The sequence below is a fragment of the Acinonyx jubatus genome, chromosome C1 (genome assembly GCF_027475565.1).
Source record: "Acinonyx jubatus isolate Ajub_Pintada_27869175 chromosome C1, VMU_Ajub_asm_v1.0, whole genome shotgun sequence".
Classification (NCBI taxonomy): Eukaryota; Metazoa; Chordata; class Mammalia; order Carnivora; family Felidae; genus Acinonyx; species Acinonyx jubatus.
Genome location: NC_069381.1, coordinates 138,276,657 through 138,302,922, shown reverse-complemented (window position 1 = coordinate 138,302,922; position 26,266 = coordinate 138,276,657). Strand labels below are relative to the sequence as shown.

The window sequence follows — 26,266 nt, the reverse complement described above, 5'->3', positions numbered from 1 at the left end:
TGTTCCCAAAAAGGATTTGAGACAGCTTACGATAAAGACAAAGGACCACCAGACCAAAAAAAGAAAAAAAATTGAAATCTATCTAAATCAAGAGGTAAATATGGTGGTTAAATAGAAGTTTTGAAATGTATTAATTAAAACGTCTACTGTGTGCAATGGGATTCTTCTGTCAGTCATTTTCATCATCTTGAACAAACAAACAAAACTATCAACAAAACAAAAAGGCAACCTACCGAAAAGGAAAAAAAATATTTGCAAGTGATATACCCATTAAGGGGTGCAAAATATAAAAGAAATATAACTCAACATCAAAAAAATAATCTGATTAAAAAATGGGCAGAGGACCTGAATAGACATTTTTCCAAAGAAGACATACAGATGGCCAACCGACACATGAAAAGATGCTCAATATCACTAATCATTGGGGAAATACAAATTGAAACGAAAATGAGATATCACCTTACACCTTTAAGAATGACTAGAATAATAAAGACAAGAAATAACAAGTGATGGAAAGGATGTGGAGAAAAAGGAACCCTTGCACTGTTGGTGGGAATGTAAATTGTTGTAGCCACTATAGAAGAAAACAGTACAGAGGTTCCTCAAAAAAGTTAAAAATAGAATTACCATATGATCCAGTAATTCCACTACTGGGTTATTTACCTAAAATAAACAAACATACTAATTTGAAAAGATAAATGCACCCCTACATTTATTGCAGCATTATTTATTACAGCCAAGGTATGGAAGAAACCTGAGTGCCCTTCCATAGATGAATGGATAGAGATGTGAGATATATATGCACACATACACATACCCAATGGAATATTAGTAATATATATATTATATATAAATTTGTAAATATAATATAAATATAAATATATAATATAAATTTATAAAATTTATAACTAAATACATACACACAATAGAATATTAGCAATAAAAAAAGAATGAGAATTTGCCATTTGCAACAACATGGATGGATCTAGAAAGTATAATGCTAAGTGAAATCAGTCAGAGAAAGTCAAATAATATATGATTTCACTCATGTGCAATTTAAGAAACAAAACGAATGAACAAATAAAGAACAAAAAACAAAAAAAACAGACTCTTAACTATAAAGAATAAACTGATAGTTACCACAGGGGAGGCAGGTCGGGGAATGGGTGAAGTAACTGAAGGGGATTAAAAGTATACTTACCATTATGAGCACCAATTAGTGTATAGAATTGTTGAATTATTATATTATGCACCTAAAACTAATATAACACTGCATGATCATTATACTTCAATTTAAAAAAAAGGAAAAGAAAAAAACATTTTCTGTTTGCAGTGGGAATTTTTCTATCAGCCATTTTACCTGCTGAGTCTGAATAGTGAATATTCTCTGAAAACTATTCAGAGAAATTTTTCAGAACAATGTGAAAGAGAGCATATTGGTGGAGGTAGGGGCTATACGGCAGTCAGAAAAGCAGATTTTCTAGTACTAGTATTCTAGTCCTGCCTGAGCCAAAGTCTATCACACATGCTTCTATCAGAAACGTGGGACAAATTCAAGTCACATATACAAACCCCTCCCAATGGGCACATCCGGATTTATATTCAATTCTGTATCTTTCTCTTCCTCTCAGGAAAGTATATCATAATGCATAATAATTAATGGAATTGCTATAAGGCTAATCTTGACTCTTCTAATTTATTTTAGAAATTAAACCATTCACAACTTTTGATATTTTATTTTTGTAAAATAATTAGTTGTAGCAGAGCTAACAACTAACCAATGACTCATCACTCCATGGAGAATTTCTGGTTTGCACTAATTGCAGGAACAATATAACTGTCAGAGTTGTTACCTCACTTTGAACACATAGGCATAATCTGTATGTTTGCTAAACATTATGTATGACTAGTCAGTTCCAAATTTATTAGTAAGATCTTGCACAATTAATGGGCTCAAAATCAGATTGTATGTCCTTAAAAGGAGCAAAGTAAATTTAAAAAGGGCAGACTGATATACCTTTGTATAATCATGAATATCTAGTTATATGCTAAATTCTACAAAGACAGGAAAGAAATTCAATTAATACTTGCAATTAATTAGCCTAGGTGTTAGAACAAATAAAGTCACTATTATAAATTTATTCTTTCATACGTAATCTTAGTTCAAGACCCAACATCAAACAACGTCTGACTAAAAAGCTAATGTTAGCACAAGTAAATCAGAAACACAGAATTTTCATGGATCTAAATGAGTACATAACAAACAACAGGAAAATATCTTGATTTCATGGCCTGCTGAGAGTTATCCATAAGTTTTCCAAAATAGTTTCCCATTATTTTGCATTAAGGTGAAAGTTCCATGAAAATGAGAATATGTTTATCGTGCTCAATTTGTCTTACAAATACTTTGTGTCTGGCCTTTATAAGGTGCTCAATAAATATTTGCTGCATGAATGAATACCCTCCTTATTCTAATTTGAATGTCTCAGGTTTTTGATGTTTATGATAAATTGCTGATTTCCTAAGAATATCATTTTAAATTACAATATGTGAATTAAAATCAAGTCCAGTCTAGGGGCGCCTGGGTGGCTCAGTCGGTTAAGCGGCCGACTTCGGCCCAGGTCATGATCTCGCGGTCCGTGAGTTCGAGCCCCGCGTCGGGCTCTGTGCTGACAGCTCAGAGCCTGGAGCCTGTTTCAGATTCTGTGTCTCCCTCTCTCTGGCCCTCCCCCATTCATGCTTTGTCTCTCTCTGTCTCAAAAATGAATAAACGCTAAAAAAAAAAAAAAAAAATTAAAAAAAAAAATCAAGTCCAGTCTCATCAGAGTACATTAAGTAGGTTGAATTCATAAATCCTCTCTCACTACTGGAATGATTTTTCTCACCATCCAGTATATATAATAAGGGCAATTAGATTTTCCAATTGTGGAAAAGAATGTTTCCCATTTGCTGGATCTCAGGATTTAGATCTTTTCAGCCGCCTTCTCAAGATTTTATTCCTTGTACCATGAAGAACTTACAGATGCCAATATTATAAAAACAAATGTAAAAATTTCCATGGGGGGGGCATCCCTTTTGGCAAATTACAATAGAGACCAAGAATTCATATGGTTTGACTAACCAAATTTCCTGGAAATTGTCACCAGACATAATATAAAACTGACCTTGTCCCTGCCAGTTCCATTCCTTTCCAAGAAAAAATTAAAAAATAACCCTTAACCTAAGGTCCTCCAGTGACATCCCCTAACAATTAATCTAATTCTCGTCTCATAAAAAGTGAAGAAATATCAGACCCATAAGATTTAAGAGACTGAACACAGTACCAAGATTGTTTAAACTTAACAGTTGTGGAAACATGGCCAAATTCTAAACTTTTGCACTTTTTCCTTCCATCCTAATAGTCACCTGATACCTATTCAAATATTTGGTAGGAAACTACAATCAAGCAAATCACTTTAGTTTTTCTTACTAATTGTTCTAAATAAGCACCAATGTAACAGCTGCAAAATATGTCTACAAACAACACAGAGACCGATGGTCAGGGTTTCGAAGCATTACAGCATGTTTAATCCAAGCATTTGCATGCTATCCACCTTCCTTCTGCTGCAAAAATGAATCCTCTGGTTGCAAGTGAGTATAATAGAATAAATATCATTTGAGACTCTGCCAATATACAATTACCAATTCTATGACTGCTCTTCGTCTTCTTTTCTCTTCTAGGATGAAAGAAACGAAGGCAGCAAAGCTGGATACATCCAGCTGGGCTTCCCTGTAAGCATACCTCTCTTTCTATAATCCAACTCAACAGAAACAGGCTCTTGCTATTGGGACATCAAACATGAAGAAGCTGCTGCTCTCAGAAAATAAATAAGCAGACATCAAAGATTTGTAAGAAATTTGATTAAGAAACTTTCTCAATCTTTCCACACAGCAGACATTGTACTACTGGTGTGTGTTATACTAGAATTGGGCATATGGACTTTTATTTTTGCCTTTGGATCCTATGTTACATTGATACATAACCATTAAGTTGGACACTCTAATGAAAAATTAAGAAAATAATGACCCTTGTATGAACCTAGTCTTTGAATCAAAAACCTCATTCATATGTGTCAAAATATTTTTGTCATTCACCACTTAATTCAAGAGTGAGGTTTAAATTTCTTATAGATTTGGGGCGCCTGGGTGGCGCAGTCGGTTAAGCGTCAGACTTCAGCCAGGTCACGATCTCCCGGTCTGGGAGTTCGAGCCCCGCGTCGGGCTCTGGGCTGATGGCTCAGAGCCTGGAGCCTGTTTCCGATTCTGTGTCTCCCTCTCTCTCTGCCCCTCCCCCGTTCATGCTCTGTCTCTCTCTGTCCCAAAAATAAATAAACGTTGAAAAAAAATTTTTTTTAAAAATAAATTTCTTATAGATTTGAGAAATTAACAATGCCCAATCAAAAATAATTTTACTCCCGTGGAATATCAAGGCAAATTGTTTCCTTGCCCAAGGACATCATACTACATATTACCACAATGAAAAGAGTATCTGAGGGGAAAACCAACAACTTTACCTTATTCCTTCAACCATTCATTTAGGTGTCAAGATTCTGTCAATGGGTAATCAAACTTGAAAACTGCAGAAGAATGCAAGTACTCGACATTAGACCTGTCTGTGTAAATAAACTTCCAATCAAAACCACTTGGGTAAAAATATATTTAAAAAGTTAAAATCATGCAGTGGAAAAGAAAAACATATCCAGAAAATGAGGAACTTGAATAATTTATGTAACTTGTTCAAACATCACATTATTGTTCTGATTTCTCCTTTGAATTGCTGGGGCTAACTTTGCCTGCCAGATCGTCTTCTCTCTCTCTACCTGGCTGTCCTCTTCACTCTCAAGGCTCTTGACCTCCTCTAACCTAGCAAGCAGGTCTTTGAAAATAAATTATACCATGTTTCTGAAAGCTATAAGGTGCCAGAGGAATGGTACATTTCAGGGAAGAGACTGTTGAAAAAGGAAAGTCTCCATGCTAAAAACTCTAACTTGATTACCCAATTGTTCCTAAAAGTATGATCATGATTTCTCCCCCTAAATTCTTCATTTACCTGTTACAAGTCACCATCCACCTGGTCTTCAGGTCTAATGTAAACCAGACGATAAAGCAATTAATAAAAGGAATCATAGCCTCCAGTCACAATTAACCTACCAATGTCACACTAAAGTCCAGATATTACCTCCAGAATTCTCAACATCCCCTGACTCATACAGGAACACCACCTGTGATCTTACTTCACGTGAATCGGGGTATGATTTGTAACAATGTCTGCAAAATTTCAAAATACTCAGTTCAGAGACAATTCAAAAAAATGAGAAATCACTTTAAAAGCAAACTAGCTGTTTAAGGGTGTGCAAAGGAGACAAGTTGTTCGAATTCATTGTTTTTCAGTCAGCTGTGTTGCTATGTAGCCAGCAGTACATTTTGAGATTAAGAGCCAGCCTCTGAACTCAGAAAGCCTTATTCCAAATTCTGTCTTTAACACTTGCTAGCTGTATAAACCTTGGATTATTTCCTCCCCCTCTAAGAAGCAGTTTCTTCATATGTAATGGAAATCACAATAGTGCCTACCTCAGAAAGGTGTTGTGAATGTAAATGAGATGATATATGTAAACAGTTTAGCTGTGCCAAGAGCATAGTAAACTCTCAATAAATATGAGCTATTATTTTTCAATAATATATTGAGAATATATTTAGTATATATTGGAAAATACATGTCTATAATGTACGATAAGGGATTAGAAGTGGGAATAATCTTTAGACAGTCTATAAACTGTACCTTATGCACAGATGTTACATATTTTCTATAATAAATTCTTTGAGAGTTTATTATTGTTTCTCTAAATTTTGTTTCTCTTAATTTAAAGGTGTTTTATTCTGCCATCTTGGGATCTGTTATTCCGTATGTCTTGTGGTCTTCATAGATTATGCTTGAATTGCTCAAAACCCAATAATTGACCTGGAATAACTGACTGAGATAAATAAGTCTTCAAATTTTTCTTCTCCACATTTCCTGTCTTATCTTGTTTATCAATATTATTCAAGATAAATTGAAGTGACCAGTTTGTTTCATTCATAAACTATCTTTTCTAGGGTAGCATTATGCAAACAAGCAATTCTTTCAAAAATTAAAGTCAAGATTTTGGAATGAAGACAAAAGGTGTCACTGACAAAATGCTCAGCTTTCAATTTTAGTGTGACAATTTGATGCTTAGTTATATAACTTGAAGACCACATTTGTAAGCTCTATTATTGAAAGGACCTATGTTCATAGCATTTAGAAACCTCACCATCCTCAGTATTAAATAAAAGCCACTACCTGAGTGTCTTACCTTGAGTCACACTATGAGAACTGCTCAAAGCTATGAAAACTCACTCAAGAATTTCCACATATTCATGTTATAGGTGACACTCTTTGATTACACAATCCCTGATAAGGTCTGTGTCAAATGCCATTGTAAAATGATTTTTTTGTTGAACTGATCTAAAACTAACCAACACTGTAGATTCAATAACATATCTCACAAACATAAGAATGTTCCATTCAACTCTTAGCAGGCATGATGGATAACCCTAAGATCTAAAGCATAATGACATTTCTCAGCCACTGAATCGGACATTGTCAAATGAAGAATCCTGAGGCAGTTGAATCCATTAGGTCTATGTAAAGATCTTCTTATATAGCATGTGAATGCTGATTTTCCCCTTGGAAGACTCCTTAGAAACTTCAAAAGATAGAGAGGTTCAAGAGTCCTCCCTCTAGCCAATGCCTGGTTTTATCTGGTCAGCCAACCTTTTAAGGACACAAGAGTAGTCACCAATAAATCTCAGATTGTAATTATTCACCAGCACTTCATAGGCCCTGGCTACTCCTTTCATACCATCAAACTCTTTGAAGTTTTGTGAGGGTCCATCTTTAATTTAGATGAAAGATTTTACTCTGTAGGTTTCTGAAATACACTCCAGAGAAGGATGAGTTCATTTATTCCTAGAGCCATTTTTCACTCACATCTTTGTTTTGCAGGTGGCATTTAAACCACAGTATTTTTAGCTCTAAAATCAAGGGCAGGAATGCAAACCCACTTGCCTCTGTGGCATATAATCCAGAATCTGACTTATCTGAGTTCCTACAAATATAGAGTAGTAGGTCCTAGTGTTAGAGTCAACAACAACAACAAAATCAATCAAACTAAAAGTTCCCAAAGTATGAACGCAAAGCAAAACAACTAGGTTCTGAGCAGAGGACTTCCCATAAAGCAGAAAAGCAACCTTCAGACAATATCAATCACACACCAATAAACAAGGGAGATGCTAAAGGACATTTGTAAGATTGGTTGAGTGTTAAGTTAGAATCTTTTGTTTCAGTATATATAGTTTCCTAATCCACGACACTTTAATGAACCTCAACCCTGAATCTGGAGTCGTTTCCTAAGTAGTCTAACTTAACCTTTGGGTCTCTGCTTAAACATCACTTCCTTAATGAAATCTTCCCTGTCCCTCCTAACTAAATTAGAGTGTGCATTATATATTGCCATAATATTCTTTACTTCTTCATAATGTTCATTACAATTAAAATTAATTATTTCTATAATTATCTGCTTAATTATTAGCCCTTCTGCTGGATTTAACATTGCAGTAGGTAAGACAATGTCCATTTTGTTTTCTGACATACAGGATATAGCCAATGTTTATTTATTGAATAATCAGTATTTGGAGACCGAATATTAAAATTGACATATCTAAGTACCTAGAATATTAGACCTAGATCTGATTTTACATCGCAATTGGCACAATCTCTATTCCAGTGTGGGGATCCTCTCTCAAAGTGTTTAACTGATGATCATCTGGTTGTTACTCAAACATTTCCAACAAAGGGTCAGTAAGTAATTTGTGAGAATTTGTAATTTGTCTCTCACTCACCATTTATTAGAAATTACTCCATCAGGCTCTTCCTATAACTTCTGTGTGTCTATCTATCCAGTCTTAGAAGCAATTCAGAATAAAATATATTCCTTCTAAACAAGAATACTTAAAAGGTAGTCATAATGTGCTCCAATCTTCCTTCTTCCAGGCTTAACTCCTTGGTTCTTCTAAATGTTTCTCATCTGAACATAACATATGTAACATGTGAATGCTGATTTATCCTCACAATTTGGTTTTGATTCTCCTCACAGCCATTGTTTCTTTATTCAGCTTGTGTCCCAACTTAACAAGTTGGGGTTTGTGTTAAACCCCATAACACTCCAAATGTGGTATGACCCAGACAAAGTAAAGTGAAACCAGTATCTTCCTTGATCTGGATTCCATAATTTTATTAGTGTAGCTTAACTTTACATTGCTAGTAGTATCCTACTAACCCTATGAAATGTTGAATTCTACTGAGCTCAGCACCTGCTTAATAAAGCTGTGATATCTCCTGGAAATCTAAGAGTTACTTTTCTTTGCCATATGTGTATCAGTACTATATTTAATTCCCATTGCCTTGGGGGAGATTGTATGATATAAGGTACATGGAAGTGTCTTAAGGCCTATCCCATAACAGACATAAAAAAATATATAGGTTTTGGGCACCTAGGTGGCTCAATCCGTTAAGTGTCCAACTTGATTTTGTCTCAGGTCATGATATTGTTATTTGTGAGATCGAGCCCCGTGTAGGACTCTGTGCTGATAGTGAGCAGCCTGCTTGGAGTTCGTTCTCTCTCTCTCTCTCTCTCTCTGTCTCTCTCTCTCTCTCTCCCTCTCTCTCTCTCTCTCTCTCTCTCTCTCTCTGCCCCTCCTGTGGATGCTCTCTCTCTCTCTCTCTCTCAAAATAAACAAATAAAAATAAATAAATAAAAACATATATATGTATATATGTGTGTGTATATATATGTATATATATATATGTATCTATATCTATATCTATATCTATCTATATATATATATATATATATACACAGCTTTTTTTTCCCCTCTTCCTTCTGATTATTTTCATTTATCTCAAGACTCCAGCAAACAAAGCCAAGTCTTTTTGTGATGCTTGATGATCACTCCAAATTGTAGAGTCCTGAAGAATTGTGTTAGTCTGCAAAGGGCATTGATGAAGTTTTCATTTCAGTGGTGACCTATTTTCTAGGCTTTTAAAAACCATGTTAGAGAAGGATACAATGCAGCAAGTCTGAGTATCTGTGTCTATGGCTCCTACAAGCAGAGAGGTATCCTGGTGGTGTCTCTGCCTTTCCACTTCCAACAAGAATCCAATACACAAGCCTATTAGTATTCTCCACAAAGGTCTTAGTACTGTGAGCACTAAAAAAGGAACGCTGACACATTCAGTTCACTTTCTGTTTCTCATTAGTTTACAAACTGCACTATGTGACGTGCTCCAGAAAAATATCATCACCTTTCCACTAAGCTGTCAAGTGTCCATGTTCCTATACTTGCAGGTAATCTGATGCTTTCTTTTACTGTATTCATTTGGCTTTATTTCATTCTTTCTTTTCTTCCTGTCTGTAAGAAAATGAATATTAACACTCTTATCTGTTTATTCACTATATTGTTATTTGTTCATTTATTATATATTATATTCATTTATTAAAGTAATACATACACATAATTTTAAAGAAAAATACCTTTATAGGTAACAAAAGAAAAAAAAAGATGTTTTTTTGCTGCATTTTTCCCTATGCCAAAGTCCTGATCATCACAAGTAATCATTTTCATCTCTTTTTGTTTTTTCTGCTACTCACTTCTTACTTATAAACAAAATATTACATATCTATGTCTTGACTTTTCCATTTTTTGTATATCTAATGCATTCCAATGATACAAGAAGAGAATTTGAGTCTTTCTACAAGCCTCCTCTTTTCTCTTTGCCTCTCTTAACTTATTGCCATCTTCTCAATCTAATTATGTTATAATTTTTATCAAATTAATATTTAATACATATATCATTATAACTACATTAGAGCTCACCCAGATAATATAATTATGTTCCCTTCATTGTAAACATTTGGTTTTTCTGGGAGATTGTCTCCTCTCCAATTTGGACTTGCTGAGAAACTGTTTTCTTGACTTTTCTTCACCATTATCTTGAAATTCTCTTCATCATCCTTCTGTTTATTCCCTGTGACTCAGATCCCATGTTTTACTCTTCCTTAGTTTACCCCCCTTTGTTACTAGCACATTTTTTAGTGACTTCCTGAGAAAAGTTTCATGGGAAGTAAGTTTTTGAGACATTGCATGTCTGAAAATATTTTTATTTTCTTTCTGCCTTCACATTTGATTGACAGTTTAGCTGAGTATAGTATTCTAGCTTGGAAATTATTTTTCCTTATGATTCTAATTCAGTACTCTACTGTTTTCTAGGTTTTTATGTTTCTGTTGAAAATCTGAAAAGAGGTTGATATTTGAACTATAATGGTATGATTTTCTCTTCCCTCTTTTTCCTCTGTTTTCTTCCTTTCTTTCTTTTACTCTGTCACTTTTTCAGACCTTTCTTTACTTTTTCTTTCTTTTTTTAAGAGATTTTATTTTATTTTTTAAAGTTTATTTAATTTGGGGGGGGCAGAGAGAGCGGAAGAGGGGCAGGTAGAAAGAGGGAGGGGCAGAGAGAGGGAGAGAGAGAGAGAATCCCAATCCTCTGCACTGACAGTGCAGAGCCCAATATGGGGCTTGAACCTATGAACAGCAAGACTATGACCTGAGCCGAAATCAAGAGTCAGGCACTCAACCAACTGAGCCACCCAGATGCCCCAGACCTTAATTTTCTTCATCACTGATGTTCTGAAATTTCATGACCCATTTCTCCAGTGTTAGTGTGGTTTTTTTTGTTTTTTGTTTTTTGTTTTTTTTTGTGGATTTTTTTTTCTAGGTTCCTTGTGAGCTCTTTCAATCTGAAAACATGCCCATTAGATTTAGGAAATTTATTACCTCATAATTTTTTACACTTTGTTCTATTCTCTTTTTTGGAATTCAGATTATTCATTAGCTTTACCTTTTGGAACAGATTCATATTATTCATTAGTCGTACCTTTTATTTTCCTAACTTTTCTCCCAAGTTTTCATACTTTTGTCTTTTGATGTTACCTATGGGAAGACTGCCTCAAGTACATATTCCAAACATTTTACTGATTTTAAGGTTTATCCTTATCCTGTTTGTATTTTGAAAGAGTTCTTTCTTGTTCAAGAGATGCTCCCTTGAAAAATATCTCGTTCTTGTTTCAAATGCAATGTCTTATCTTACTGAAAATTTTACTTGTAGCTTCTTCCTCTTCCTCTTCTTCTTCTCCTTACTTTTCCTCTTCTCCTTCTTTCTTCTTCTCCTTCTTCTTCCCCTTCTTCTTCTCATTTAGAAACTGTTTATTTTTTGTTAACCTTATTTCAACATTATTTGCCTTTGTTGAAGAGCAGCTTAAGACCACTCAGTGGTTGTTCTTTACCCATTCAGTGGCCTGAGCAGTGGGAGCTGCAGACCAGTCTTCAGTGGCAGGCTGAGCACTTCAGTCTTCAGGAGGGAACTGCTGACTAGGCACAGAGGGCACCTGTATGCCTTCAGACCAGTCTGCAACTTCAGACTGAGTAGCAGTAAACTCAGGAGCTGGAGTGGTCCATTCACCCAGAAATTCCTCCTTGGTCACAGCCTTTTTAGTAACAGCCTGCTCTTCCTTTTCAATCTCCTCAGGACCTCTGAAGAAGTAGAGACCAAGCATGACATCCCATGGTTGTTCATGGAAAATGGTGCCACACATATGCAGAACTTCCCAGGCCAGCATCTACATCAAAGCCACTGAGTGAGATCCCTTGTTGTGGCAAGGGATAGCAAGGTACACATAGCGCAGAGGAGAGTCTGTGTTACACAGAACAATGGCAGGCCAGTTAGCATAAGATGCCTCTGTGAGAGGCTGGTAGTCAGCTCTGGGATCAGTAACCACCAGGAGTCTTGGCTCCCAGCAGGCTGCCTGGATTTGGTTAGTGAAGTTTGCAGGAGTGAAATGGCCAGCAATAGAAGTGGCTCCAGTAGTAGAAGCAAACTTCAGCACAACTCACTGGCCAGTATTCCTGGATGAAATGACACTGACATCAGCCAGATTTTCAATGCAACAATGGCACAAGCTGCCAGCAGAAGCTTCTCCCAGGTTCTCTTCAGATTTATGATGTAGATACTATCACTTTTTTTTTTTCCTGTAGATGTACGGTACCATTTTGAAGTCAAGGTCAGTGCCACCTAAGTGGGTTCCTGCTGCAAGGAATTTGAGGACATCCTTGTGCTTCATTTTCAGGACATCTGGGGCTCTGAACATTGTGAAAACATCTGAAAGTTTCCCTTTAAGTTACAATGGGAATGCAAAACAATGTCATATGAACCCCACCCCAGGTAGTGCAGAAAGGTTTTTTGCTTTTTAAGTTTTATTCTCTTTCCTTATCAACTTTGTTTCCTCTGAGTCCCCCTTTTCTACTTGTTCATTTTGGTCTTTGCCTTCTGCATTAGGAAATTCCAATGTTTGATTTTCCCTGGCCAACAATTTATATCGACAAGTGAGGTCCTACTACTCTGTTTGGGGGAGGAAAAAAAAATGTGGATTGGTAGCTCTTACCATGAGCAATAAAGAGGGGACCATGCTCTTTCACTTGACATGTGATAGTTTTGTAAACCTTCTGTTTTGAGCCAGTCTTTTGAGCACAGAATAGGAACTCTCTAGGCTACTTCTTAGTGGTGCTGCCATCAGCATTCTGAGTCAAAAGGGAAAAAACTGCTGTTAGACTCCCACTACAGAACATAGATTTTCATTCAATCTTCTTGTATCGAATTCAGGGCCACACCCTATGCTTAGTTTTGCTTGCTATCCCTAAATTAACTGTTTTTAGATCAACTGTGCCAGAAATGGAAACTTCATTTCTTCTGCTGGGAAATTATTCTGACTTGGGAGTTAGTCTGGCCATGATGACTTAGGGAGGTGATCTGGGAGTCTAGCTACTCCTTAGATTAAACATAATTTCCACCAATCTTTCTGATTTTAGCTTTATCTCCTAAACCCAATATAGAAGTATCTGGCACCCCAAACTCCTAAGACTTTGGGGGTTATACAGGTAAATTGGTTATCTTATTTTTGAATCCCCCAATATATTCATCTTTCTCATGTCTAATTAATTAAATGTTACTTTATCTACTGACAAATGAATTTATACAAAGTTGGGACATACTTACACTAAAAAATTAATTGTTTATTTAAAATTCAAATTTAAAATTCCAATTTCATCCACTATTTTGTCCAACTACCCAAGTATAGTAGAAAGTAGAGTAAGGAAGTGTTAAGAATGCTGAAATTTTCACCTTACAATATCAGGAATCAAAGCATGTCTGGATTTGATACAAAAAGAAATATATTTTAATATAATATTTAGATTAGCAAAAGTTCCCAATAAAGTTACTATTCCAGAATTTTTTTAGACAAAGAGGGAAAAAAATACGGGAAGTAGTGTGAATAAAATCTTTACTATCATAGCAAAAAATCACTAACTTTCTGCTAATGTCTAAATTGAGAAATAAGAAAAGCAGTATAATATTAAGGCATTCACCAGAAGACCTAAATAGAGGAATGATTAAATATGGCTGTCAATGGGCAACAGGAAGCCACTGACATAACCTGCAGAGAATTATGTAATTTTACTATTACTCCTATAACACTTTTTGCTTTTTAATATATGTTTACCTTAAATTAATTTTTTTCAATTGTTTTAAGAAATACCTTAAGTAAATATTTATGCTTCTAATATGGTGTCTATTATTATAAAGTAGCAAAAATAGCCTGCCTATAAGTGTCTATGGCCTTGACTTTCTAACACTTTCACATACATCTTAAATTTGGAAAAGTCATAGTGAGAATGGCTTAAGTTTCTTCTACTGAAGAAATTAAATTTTATCTTTTTCTAGTAAGAGAGACTTTTTTCCCTAGGGAAAATATCAAATATGAAAGAAAAACTCCAAGCAAGTGATAACAATCTTGCTTTCATGAAAGAGCAGTCAAGAAAAACACATTCATTTGTCTACTTCCAAAGCTTGCTGCAGTTACTGTGAGATATCTGAGCAATGTTCCCATTTTTAATAATGATTAAATAAGTAATTGTTTCATTAGTCTTAATCTTGGGGTTTACTATAATCTACGTTTCATGAATAAGAATACTAATTTGTCTGATTAATTTCCTTCTAGCAGTAATTTTAGTTAATAAGAGTGATAAAGGCAATACACAGAAAATGTAACATTCTCATAATTACTGACTAAAGTTATGAATATAAAAATATGCAATTTCCAAAATGAATAAGGTTGAAAAATAATAGAAGGGCACAGATATGATAAATCTGCATATTAATATCAAACAAACTTAATATATATCATGGTAGTCAACAAATCCACTTCAAGTCAAACTGGTTGACCTCGCACATTTAAAAAAAAAAAACAAAAACCCACAAAACATTGTAGCTGTCATGTTCAGCACTATAGGGTCTCTGATGGAGTTTCTCTGATAACAAAATAAAATTACTCCATATTCACTACACACCATGATCTTATAAATAATTAGAACTTCCTAGAGATAAAAATATGTTTTACGATCCAAATCTATGGTGAAAGTCATATCTGAAAATATTGAAACCAATTTCCACAAAGTACGCAAAAAAATCCAACCTGTTTACCTGTTGAAAACTTACTCTTCTCTGTTGTATTTACAAAGGTACACCTCAAGGAAAAACAGGTAATGATAGCAATACCATAGCTTCAACAAAAGTCAGGATTTGCATGAATTACTTATGTTTAAAGGGTTTTTTTGTACTTAGGATTCATAATATACTGTGTCTTATTTTACAACAGAAAGAGAAATTATGGTCCAATTTACTAAAATAATTACAATCATAATCACATCTGCTCTTAAAGACTGTCAAATATCTCCAGAGTGCACTGCATACATTTCCTTTACTAGATTCCCTCTTTTATGAGTTAATTAAACAATTTCACAGCATTATTGTACAACTATTTTGTGTGACATATTGTTTGTGCAGAACATTCCCTTTAATAGCTCTATTCTTCAAACAGATGTTCATTTAAATCTTTTCAGAGATTTTATTTGAGGAACAATTAGTTCATTTATCCTACTATGTTGTCACCTTTCTATGGATTTCGAAGCAGCTCTATCTCTATCTTGTGGAAAGCCTAATATGGTCAACAATTCTAAAGGGAGGAAAAAAACACTCTTTAGCAAATAGGTCAGTTCACAAGGATTTCAGAGCAAATTACCCCTGAATGACGGCTACTCAAAGCTACCTTAGTATTAGAGTACAAAATCAATAAGAAGTTTTTTCAAAGGCATAAAAAACTAAAAATACATGATAGCACATTTCCCTATTCTTCTAGTTTTGTTTTTATGAACTTTTACTTACACATCCAAACAGATTGGGTTCATTATAAACCAGAGTAAAGTGACAGATTGAAGGGAAAAGAATTGATGCAAGATGACTTAAAGTTTTATTTATCAAAAAACAACTGAATCAGTCATTCTCCAAGACATATTTTCCTGGGAAAGTGACACTATATATTGCTATGAACTTGCTTATCTTATCTAAACATTTTAAAGGAAGGAGATGCCATCTACTATGTGTTTCGAAAAGGAAACTTCCCTCCTGATTCGACTCGAATCAAGTTTTACAGAATTTGAGTGTCTGGCCAGGTCTGCTTTGTGCAACTCTCTCAATGAATTTATCTCCTTTATTCTCTCTGTCCTAGAGAGCTATGGCAAAGAGTCAGTTGTGTTCAGTAGTGTAGATGGTGTATGTGATGCAAAGAAGGGTCATTTTGTTTTCCTTTTGTGAATAATCTCACTGCAATGAGGTCAGAATCACATTCTCTTACTCTTCTTTAAATATATGGTGACACAGAAGTACATTTGTCCTCACTTTTGAACTACAAATTAATGAATTATGAACATCTATTTACCACTTTGAAAGTGTAATGTGCATTCTTTTAGATGGAAATATGGTGTCAAGAAAAGTGAGGAACCAGTATGTTTTCAGAGCTATTCTTCTATTTCTCTTTCTTTCTTTAATTTTCTTTTAACCAGAATTTGGTTCTACTGGAATAAGAAAAGCTGAAAAGCTGAGGCATTAGTAGGAATTTAAAATATGCTCACAAAATTAGCATTTCACTTTCAGGTTAAAAATGCGCAAAATGTAAATTATTGCAAAGTTTCAGAACACTTGCTCTATAACATCCCAGCCTTCTCAGCAAATACAGCAGAGTTTAAGGTAGTAAGTTTTGAATTGTTCCTTTACCTAGACCGTCTTAGATCTCTAAACAGGAGTGTCTCAAGGAACATTATGTTAAAATAAGTTTCCCATTTTGGGAAAGAAGAATTCAGGGATGATTAAGATTCTTGGATGTACTGAGATGGCCGTTCTCTCTGCCATGTGAATTGTGAGCACCTGGCAGTGAACAATGATGAAATGGAATGTATATGACAGATTGCCAGAAGCAGAGCCCTCTAGTCATTGTAGAGGGAGCCTATTTAGGCACTAGTTAGAATGGCAGTAATTTGAAAACCATCTAAAATATTCAGAGGAAGGTGATTTTTAAATGGATTTTAATATATCTATGTAATAAAATGCTCTTTGGACATTAAAAAATGATAATATATATTTTTATTTACTATTTAAAAAAAATAAGTAAAAAAAGCAATATGCATATTATGGACACATCTATTTATACATTTATAAAAGCACCTGCTGTCCAGACGAAGCAACTTAGTTCTTACTTCATTTACTTAATTTTTCCCCTTACTTTATAGCAAATATTATTCGTTAGACACTATAATGGTCACAACGGGAATCTGAAGCTACAGACCATGGACACAAAGGCTAACTAAGCTTTGCAGGCCAAATATTAGGCTACATTGTTACATTTGTGTGAGTGTGTGTGTGTGTGTGTGCTGCATCTGACCTTTTTTTGGAAGTACTATAAACATTCATCTCGGTGCACTAATCATAACTGAATATGTTAATGATTTTTCACTGTTGAACACATCTAAGTAACACTCATCTATGTAAGAAAAAACAATTTCCAACCATATCCCTGCATCCTCCCAGTCACTACCACCGCCATCCAAGCCGAACCAACATCTGATTTATAATACTTTGCCTGGCTTCTTTTGCTCAATACTATCTTTGTGATATTCACTTGTTTGCATTTAGTTATAGTTCATTTATTCTCATAGCTGTAGCGTATTTTATTTTATAAACTTACCACAATTTATATACCTATTCTGTTAAAGGACATTTGGGTTGTTTCCAGTATATGACTTTTAAAACATAGTGCTGCTATAAACATAATTGTGACTTTGACTGATCTCCTTATTAACTTGCCCTGTTAAAAATGATGTTTATATATATAAGTCATGGGGATTTATATATTGTTATAGAATATATTTGCAAATTTTTAAAGATTATTCACATCAATATTTGGTTATTAATTTTCCTTTGTTGGTACTGTCTTGGTCAGATTTTGGTATCAAGGTTACATGGACCTCATAAAATGTGTTAAGAGGTGCTCCTCTTTTTCTATAATCTGGAATGGTTTTTATAAGATCACTCATTATAAGTATTGAGAAGCATTCATGAGGAAGCCATTTGGTCTTGAAGTTGTCTTGTGGGAAGTTTGTAATAATATTTTCAATTTCCCCAAAAAACAGATGATTAAACTATCACTTTTGGTCAATTATGTTTCATAAAATTTTAAAATTTCACCTACATGTAGATGTCTAACATTTTTTCAATATTGCTTTTAAACCTTTTTAATATCCATGTTAATAACCACTTTCTAAATCTATCACATTGGTAATGTTTTATTTTCTCTCTTTTCTCTTATTAAAGATTTATGAATTTTATTAGTAATAGCACATTTGGTTTGTTGATTTTCTCAATTTCATATTTATTTCTTATTTCACTCATTTCTGATCTTATTTTTAGGATTTCCTTCTTTCTACTTTCTTTGGCTTTGATTTGCTTTTCCTGTGTTCTTGAGTTGAAAGTCTACATAACTCATTTTCAAACTTACTTTCAAATACAAATATAAATACTGCTTTTGTTTTTATGTTGAATTTTAGCTAGTAAATTTTAACTACAAAAAATAACAATCACATCAATATCAGGTGCCCTAATAGCTGACACTTCACTGAGCTATACAACAAATGTTTATTGAATGTCTGCCACATGCCAGAAGCTGGCGACAGTGTTGAAATGAGACGTATACGCCATCTTCATGGAGCTCATATTAATGGAGGACTACAGGTAGCAATCACATAAACAAACACCTTTTATTTGCTAACCATTGTTAAAAGATTGTGACTTTTGTTTTAAAGTTAAGAAGGACCAGGATGACCACCAGGATGACAAAAGAAAAATACATATTTAATATTGACAACTATGCTAGAATAGGCATTATTATTTGCATTTTACAAAGAAGACAAGTAAGACTCACAAAGACCAAGTAAACAAGTTTATAACTAATGGATGGATGGAATCTCCAAATATCATATTCTTTCCACTCTATCAATACTTCTGTCAGAGAACTAGGCATTCTGTGCAGGGATTCCTCCTTCCATCCTCTTTTACACACACATATATTCTATGACTCAAAGGCAGGTATAAACAGCAGACAAGAGCAGACATTTCCAGTGAAGGTTTTGAAAATTCTGGTAGTGAGATTAACATTTGAGGTTTGATTTGCAGAATCAAAATGCTTGAATGTAATAACTGGAGGATGTTCAGAGATGACATTTTTTAATTTTTTTTTTAGTCTTTATTTATTTTTGAGAGAGAGACAGAGACAGAGACAGAGAGACAGAGTGTGAGCCAGGGAGGGACAGAGAGAGAGGGGGACACAGAATCTGAAGCAGGCTCCAGGCTCTGAGCTGTCAGCACAGAGCCTGATGCGGGGCTCAAACCCACAAACTGTGAGATCATGACCTGAGCCAAAGTCAGACGCTTCACCGACTGAGCCACCCAGGTACCCCCTCAGAGATGATTTTATTTGTTCTTATTATTTATAGATTGGTCAGAAGCAGGATGGGGTACAAATGTGTAAAGGATTAGTATAGAGCTGCAAAGGAAAACAAAGGAAATACGAAACACATGCCTTAGAGAACAACTGTATCTTCACAGAAAATTCACATTATATAAATGAGCATTTCTCACAAAATTGAAAGTGCAGTTGTCAAACATCCCTTCTCCTCCTTCCCTAAACAGTTACTTCTTTCACATTTTTTTATGCATTCCCTAAGAAAAGCCTCACAAATAAACAAAAGACCTTGAATGGGCTCCATCTACAAACAAGCTCCTAGCAAGAGTCTCAACTGCTCTGTTGTCTGTTTCCCTTTGCTTCACTGCTTCGGGGACAGCAGACAGTCAGCCCAGTTATGCCTTCAGCAGAAGAAACCGAACAAAGAAATCCTTGGGCCCAAACCATTCAACAGATCTTCTGCAAATACTTCAGGGCCAGTGAATTTTCAAAACCTGTGATTTTGACTTAAAATGAAGAAGGGCCAGGATGAACACAAAACTGATGGCTGGAGGGTTTGGGAGAGAATGACAGTGACTGAGGAGAGATGGCTTCCTGAGAGGTTTTGAAATGAGGGAAAAGGAGGCGCAGCTATGAGGAATATTTGTGAAAGGAAAGAACAGATTTGGTGCTTTCTTGGCATACACAGACTCACCTACATCATAGTTCCATTCCAGAGGTAGCTAACCTACTCTGACAAATCACACTGGTGGCCAAAACCCAGATTCTGCTCTGCCCATTTTAGTCTGTGTGGTGAATGCTGTTTAGAACCATCAACCTGACAGAAGAACTGTGCCTAATTAACACTCTCCTAATACCCCAGCAAATAACAAGCCTGCTGTGGGGGAAAAATGCATTCACACTTCTTTATCAAATTAAGGCCAAAAAAAAATGCCCCTAATTAGCTAAAATCAATTAATGTGACAGCAAAATGAATGTATTTATACTGTCAGCTAAAGGTACAGTCGGAGAAGTGTCTAATATATAACAAAGCTGCTGGAACTTCTTAAAGCAGTTAATAAGGGTTTGGGGCTGAGGGGAGTTTACCAGTGATATGCAGAATCTGATGGCTTTACCTCTGAAGCAGCAGACTTCCTAGGGTGTTACAGGACCTAGGTGATGTCTAACTGGGATTATTCATTAAAACTGAGGGGGAGAAATATGTGGTTAATCAATAATGGGCAAGTAGATCTTGTTGCTTATTTGCAATCACATATACAAATGCACATACACTTGAGAATAAAAGGAACTTTACACTGCTCATTAGTACGCTCTGTAGTGAGTTATACACACTGTAGTGTGTAGTACAGTGTATTTTCTGTAAAGTTTTCACGCTACTATTTCACAAGGTTTTCCTTTAAAAATATGCTCAGTTCAAAACTTGAGACAGAAAAATAGGACTCACCAATAACTCAGGTTGGGGGCCACCAATTACCTTGCTTCCATCCTCTCCAACTACAGTGTTTTGATTCCAAGAATCCTGGGCAAGTTAGGTGGCTTGAGAGAATGGTCATACTGACATGATAAATTGTTGAAAGAGAAACGCCCACATTGTGATAATTAGTTAAACGTGATCTAAAATAACAGTAATTACATGTATCATGACTTTCTATTCTAGACCATATGTTTTTTAAGGGGCATTTGAGCAGGTTATACAACAAAGTTTAGCACCTCTTCTAATCATTGTTGACTCTCACTGAAATCACCTTCATCAAAGATTCCATTTGATTCCTCTCCATGTCAGAGGACACAATAGGTATCATCGTTTCCCCATGTGTGGATGATGTGGTTGTTTACTTAATGAAGTGTCTGGAGGCCTCTACTGGTGTTTAGGAAAATATCAACTGAGATAGAATAATAATGGTAAAAGGATTTTAAGCAGATGAACCTCCTTTATATATGATATATACAAAACTTCATTTCTATATTTTTAGAACTCTTTCATTACTGCTAACACTGGTAAACTGATTATTTTCATTCCCTGATATCACCTTTTCTCAGTGAACTGTGTGGCCCCAGGATCCCCTGTGTTCTCTTCTTCAGTATGCCACCCTTCCCTGCCTATTCTAGCTGCACTAACTCATCCGTCTGAAGATTATTTTTTCACCCTCTGTCAGCTTATATCACGTCTGAACTCCTTATTCTCCAGGGATTAGGGCAGATTTTCCATCAAGCCAGCTGTTTGCTTTTTTTTTTTTCTTTTCTCAGTAAAAGCAAAACAGCTTTGTTATAAATTAATGGTGTCCACATCAGATGGGGGTAAAAATCAGCTTCTGTTTCAAATCTGTTATATTTCCAATCATGTAAAACTGATAAATACATAAAACACAGAGAGAAGCTTCCAGCAGGAGAAATGGGTGGGACACAATAAAATCTGGAACAGACAGAAGAGCAATTATAAAATTATTTCTAAAAGCATACAGGAAGAAAGGAGGTGATTACCACTGATTGTGACTTTGTTATGTGTCATACTCTTAGTATTTTCCTCAAAAATACCAAGAGTATCAGCATTTTCTTTCCATATCCAACAGCTTATGAAATTCTTTCTAATGTTTATAATACATAACCTTTGTATTCTTCCATCGATGGGAGAAGGGCATAGAGAAAAGGCAAAATACAATCAAGTAACACAGCCAGAAATCTTCATGGCTATATAGCCATCTATGTAGTTCAAAAGTGAACCCAGGCACACACTCTTGAAATATAGGCAAGGAAGATAATTTCTGATAGTTAAATTGCCACATGTCTTAAGTCTAGCTCTTTAACAGCAGATTCTGACAACAGAATTCTGCAAGTTATTTTTTAAGAAAGTGCTCTCAGGAGAGAGCAGAAGGGAAGGAAGCAAGATAAAAAGTCAAAGAAGGTAAGCAAGGAATTGATTTCTGGTACACCTAGCCTAAGTCTGACTCTAGGATTTTACCAGGCTGCTATCTCCCATATGGAGGCAAGGCAGTGAGTACTTGGAACTTCTGCCAGTCAAGAAATGACCTTGGGACTCTCAGATGTCTCTGGATGACATCTGCCCAATAGGTTTCAAGTGTGAGTCATTATCAGCAGCAACTATAGCCCTCCAAAGGGCTCTCCCAGGTTCTTTTTTTTTTAATGTTTATTTATTTGTGAGACAGAGTATGAACAGGGGAGGGTCAGAGAGAGAGGGAGACACAGAATCTGAAACAGGCTCCAGGCTCTGAGCTGTCAGCACAGAGCCTGATGCGAGGCTCTAACTCACAGACCACGAGATCATGACCTGAGCTGAAGTCGGACGCTTAACCGACTGAGCCACCCAGGTGCCCCTCTCCCGGGTTCTAAGAGAAATGTCCACAGAATCTGCCACACTATGTGATACTTTTGGGGCATTTGTTGAGAATCAGCCAATGTTCAATCAAATATCAAAGTTTTGTGACTGCCTAGCAAACTTAAAGGCTAATGAGATCCTTTAGGCAATGAAGACATACATAGAGATAAAAAATAAATTGTAATTTTCTTAACTATTCTCCCCATCCTGTCTACAATCCCATTTTTCTACAAGACAATGGATAACAAAATCAGTCTTTCAACTGGTTAAACAATAGAGGACTTCTTTTAATAAAGAATATAAAATAAAATCTTCTTTAATAAAAGAAATACAAAATTCTATCCATCAATAATAGCCATACAGCCATACTTTTGGCCAAGAAAATGATTTTTAAGTAGTAGATGATATTTGGGGAAGCTCTTAATCTTTCCCAAAGATTTCAGGATATTGTAATTCCATTACTGTCTTTTATTTTACAAATTTTACAAATCAAAATACTGGCTTTTATGAAATTTTGGGATTTATGCAATTTATGGAATTTTAATTGGGTGGAAGAAGAAAGATGGGATATTACTTACCTCTCTCAAGTTTTGATAAGCAGATCAGCTAACTCATGGAAATAGCAAAACAATGCTCATTCATTTTATAGTCACTTGTGTATCTACCATATTTGAACATTTATGATTTTAGGTACTGTTGCAAAGAGTTTTAGAATAAGCCTTCATGGTATCTTAAATATTTTTATGAATCTCCACCTCTCCTGGATATTCTTCTAAAATGCTACTTGACTGTAGTTCAAGACAAAATCATGCATTGTAGATTCAAGTATGCCTAGGACTTCGTATGTGCTCTACTATCGATTAGCCGTGTGATCTTGAATATGTCACTTAGTCTCTTCAACCTGGAGCCTCATCCTCTGCTTACCATAAAAAAAAGGTACATAAAACATTACTTACCATCCAGTTATTTTCAATATTAAATAAAGCATGTACCTGATAAAGATAGCATATATAATACCTCATCTCATATAATACCATATAAAGGCAGAAAATACATACTATAAAAATCCAAAAATAATTTAGAAACAGAGCTTAATTGGCAAGTTCAAATTTTTGAACAACTCTTGAAAAACCAAAAGCTTTCAGGGGTCAATTATCTTGAAAATCTAGACTGAGGGAATACCAAGAGTTCTCTCATTCAGAGTTAATAGATAGAAGGGATAAAGAAAGTCCTGAAGAAAAGTCCCTCTCCCCTGCTGCACTGTGAAATACTTGAGAAGGTTGATAAAGTGCCAAGTTTCAGTAGCAGCTTACCTTGGATAATGCTGTCATTCAAGTTATACTGTATAGTCACACAAACTTGCACAAGAACATTTTAGATCCCATTATTTCTGACACATTTCAAGCACAGAATGGAAATGGAAAACACAGTTATTGAAAGATGGAAACATTTCAAATAAGGTTATATCAGAAAAGAGTAGTCCTGAAAGCGTTAATGCTATTAAAACTACCTGAAAATCTGAAATTTTGCATTACGCTTTTTATAAGCAAAGGAAAACAATTTAAAACGTATTGAAGATTCATGTTCTATTTATCAGATAATCTTATACCCAGTTTAATTTTTTTCATAAGAATTGAGTGTCTAATGATCACCCAATTTAAATATCAAATTTAAGGCATTATTGTCATTAGAGATGGAGGGAATTTCACCATGTAGAACTAGTACAAGGAAGAGAACCAGCAGACTCTCCTCGTGGTACCAGAGCTAGGGTCAAAGAATCCCTATTCGCAATCTTTTGTTCTGCAAACCCCATATTTCTTCCAGTAATAAGTATTTATTTTTTTTCTTCCATTCTCCTTAGAGATACAAAACATTTAATAACCATCCTTTGTAAAAAGCTTTCACTAACCTAAAGATGCAAATTAATTATCATCAATTTGCATAATTGGTTCACAATAGTTTAGTAAAGTTCAACCAATGGGGAAAAAATAAAAACAAGTTTGTATGTTCTGTATTTGTATTTTTTTATGGCCACTAAAGTATTTCACTAGGAAAAACAACTAAAAAACACTGATGCAGAAACAGTAGTTAGAAGAATTCCTGCAAAAATTTTAGTTTTTTATTTTAGGCTTTTTATTTAAATGAACTACTTGAATATTCATCCTTAAAGATTTGATCATAGTTTAATGCTGTAACATTTAATTACCTTCATTTTGGGGCCACTATAAATCAAAAGATTGTAATTCAAATGTATACTAATTTATTCTTGACCTTGAAGTTAATTACTAACCATCAGAGGCTTTAATTATTGTTGGCAAGGTGGGAATATATCAAAAGAAGACCTGCTGTAACAAGAAATAGAAATGAGGTTTATGGGCACTAAGGAGGCCTAAAAAGTATAACCAAGTAATATCTAAGGAAAACCCTGATACCAAAACGTAACAGAGAAATAATAATAAAAAACAAACCACAAGCCAAATCCCTAATGAAGATGCATGAAAAATTTTGTAAACAAAATTTTAGCAAATTAAATCCCACAAATTAAAAAGTATAACACATCATAACTAAGGGGGGTTTGTGCCAGAAATACAAAGTTAGTTGAACATTCAAAATTTAATCAAAGTACTTCAGCAGATTAACAAACTAAGAAAAAACATAATCATCACAACAGATATAGAAAAACATGTGACAAAATTTAACATACATGACTGATTAAAACAAAACAAAACAAACAAACAAAAACTCCCAACAAATTAGGAGTAGAAAAGAACTTCCTTAACCTGATACAGGGCATTTATGAAAAAACAACAGCCAACATTTTATTTAATGGGGGCATCTTATCCATGAAAAAAAAAATGATAACTTGGATCTCATAAAATGAAAAAACTTAGGCTCTTCAAAAGATACTGTTGGTAAAATAAAAATTAAAAAAAAATTTAAAAAAAAAAGGAAAGGAGAAAGCATATTGTTGGTGACTTCCAGTTCTGACCAAGATAAATTAGCCCTTTCCTCCCAGAACTTCCCTCTCACCATTCATATAACACAAAACAATCACAGATGGTCTTTGAAAGGTAGAAAGAAGAGGTCTTACTGTCTAGGGACCCTGAGACTTGAGGTGAATTCTGTGTTTCTTTATTGCCTCCTGTAGGTCTCAGACAGGGCCCTGCAGAAGCCTCCAACTCAGAACTTCTAACAGGTGTAGACCCCCCAAAAAGTCTCCAAGGAAAGCTTATTCCTCCCAGCCAAAATACCAGGAAAAGGGTGGTCTAACAGAAAACATTTTTGGCAACATCTACCCTATTCAAACCAAGCACCAATGGAAAATCCACCCCCATACAAACACTCCCACTGAGTCATTTGGGCCAAGAAGAGAGCTGGTCCTTAACCCTCCATCCCCCCCACCACTTTAGCTCCCACACCCCCCGCACAGGGACATCAAACAGTGGTGCTTCAATCTCCCCACCCAATGGTGCCATCAGGGCCAAGCAGAGAGGGATTCTTCTACCTGTCTCTCCACCTCCTGCCTAGAGCAGACAAGATTCTGATTTCCCTGCCACGGCAGTATCAGCATGGCTGAGCGGAATATTGATCTTCCACTTCCTGCCCAGTGAAAGCCGGGGGTGTTTCGATTGCCCTGCCCAGCTGGTAGTAGTGGGTCCAGAAATATGCTAAGCCTCCACTCCCACTTGGCAGCAGAGATTTAATAAGCCAATGAGAAGTGGGGCTCATCACCACTCTGCTTCACACCCCCACTGCAGTGTCAATGGGGCCCAACAGAGAGCTGGCATCAAGAGATAAAAGGAGGGGATGAGAAGAAGGTGGCACTAGCTGGCATTTGGCTTCCCTCCTTCCC

General features: G+C 35.4%; 1 long non-coding RNA gene and 1 pseudogene across 1 annotated transcript in view; both read right to left on the bottom strand.

The window, feature by feature from the left end:
- The window catches only part of LOC128314031 (uncharacterized), a 215,043-nt gene that overhangs the window by 13,782 nt on the left and 174,995 nt on the right, over positions 1-26,266 (bottom strand). The gene's annotated exons all lie outside the window — the stretch shown is intronic.
- LOC106971523 (40S ribosomal protein SA-like) lies at positions 11,432-13,467 on the bottom strand (annotated as a pseudogene).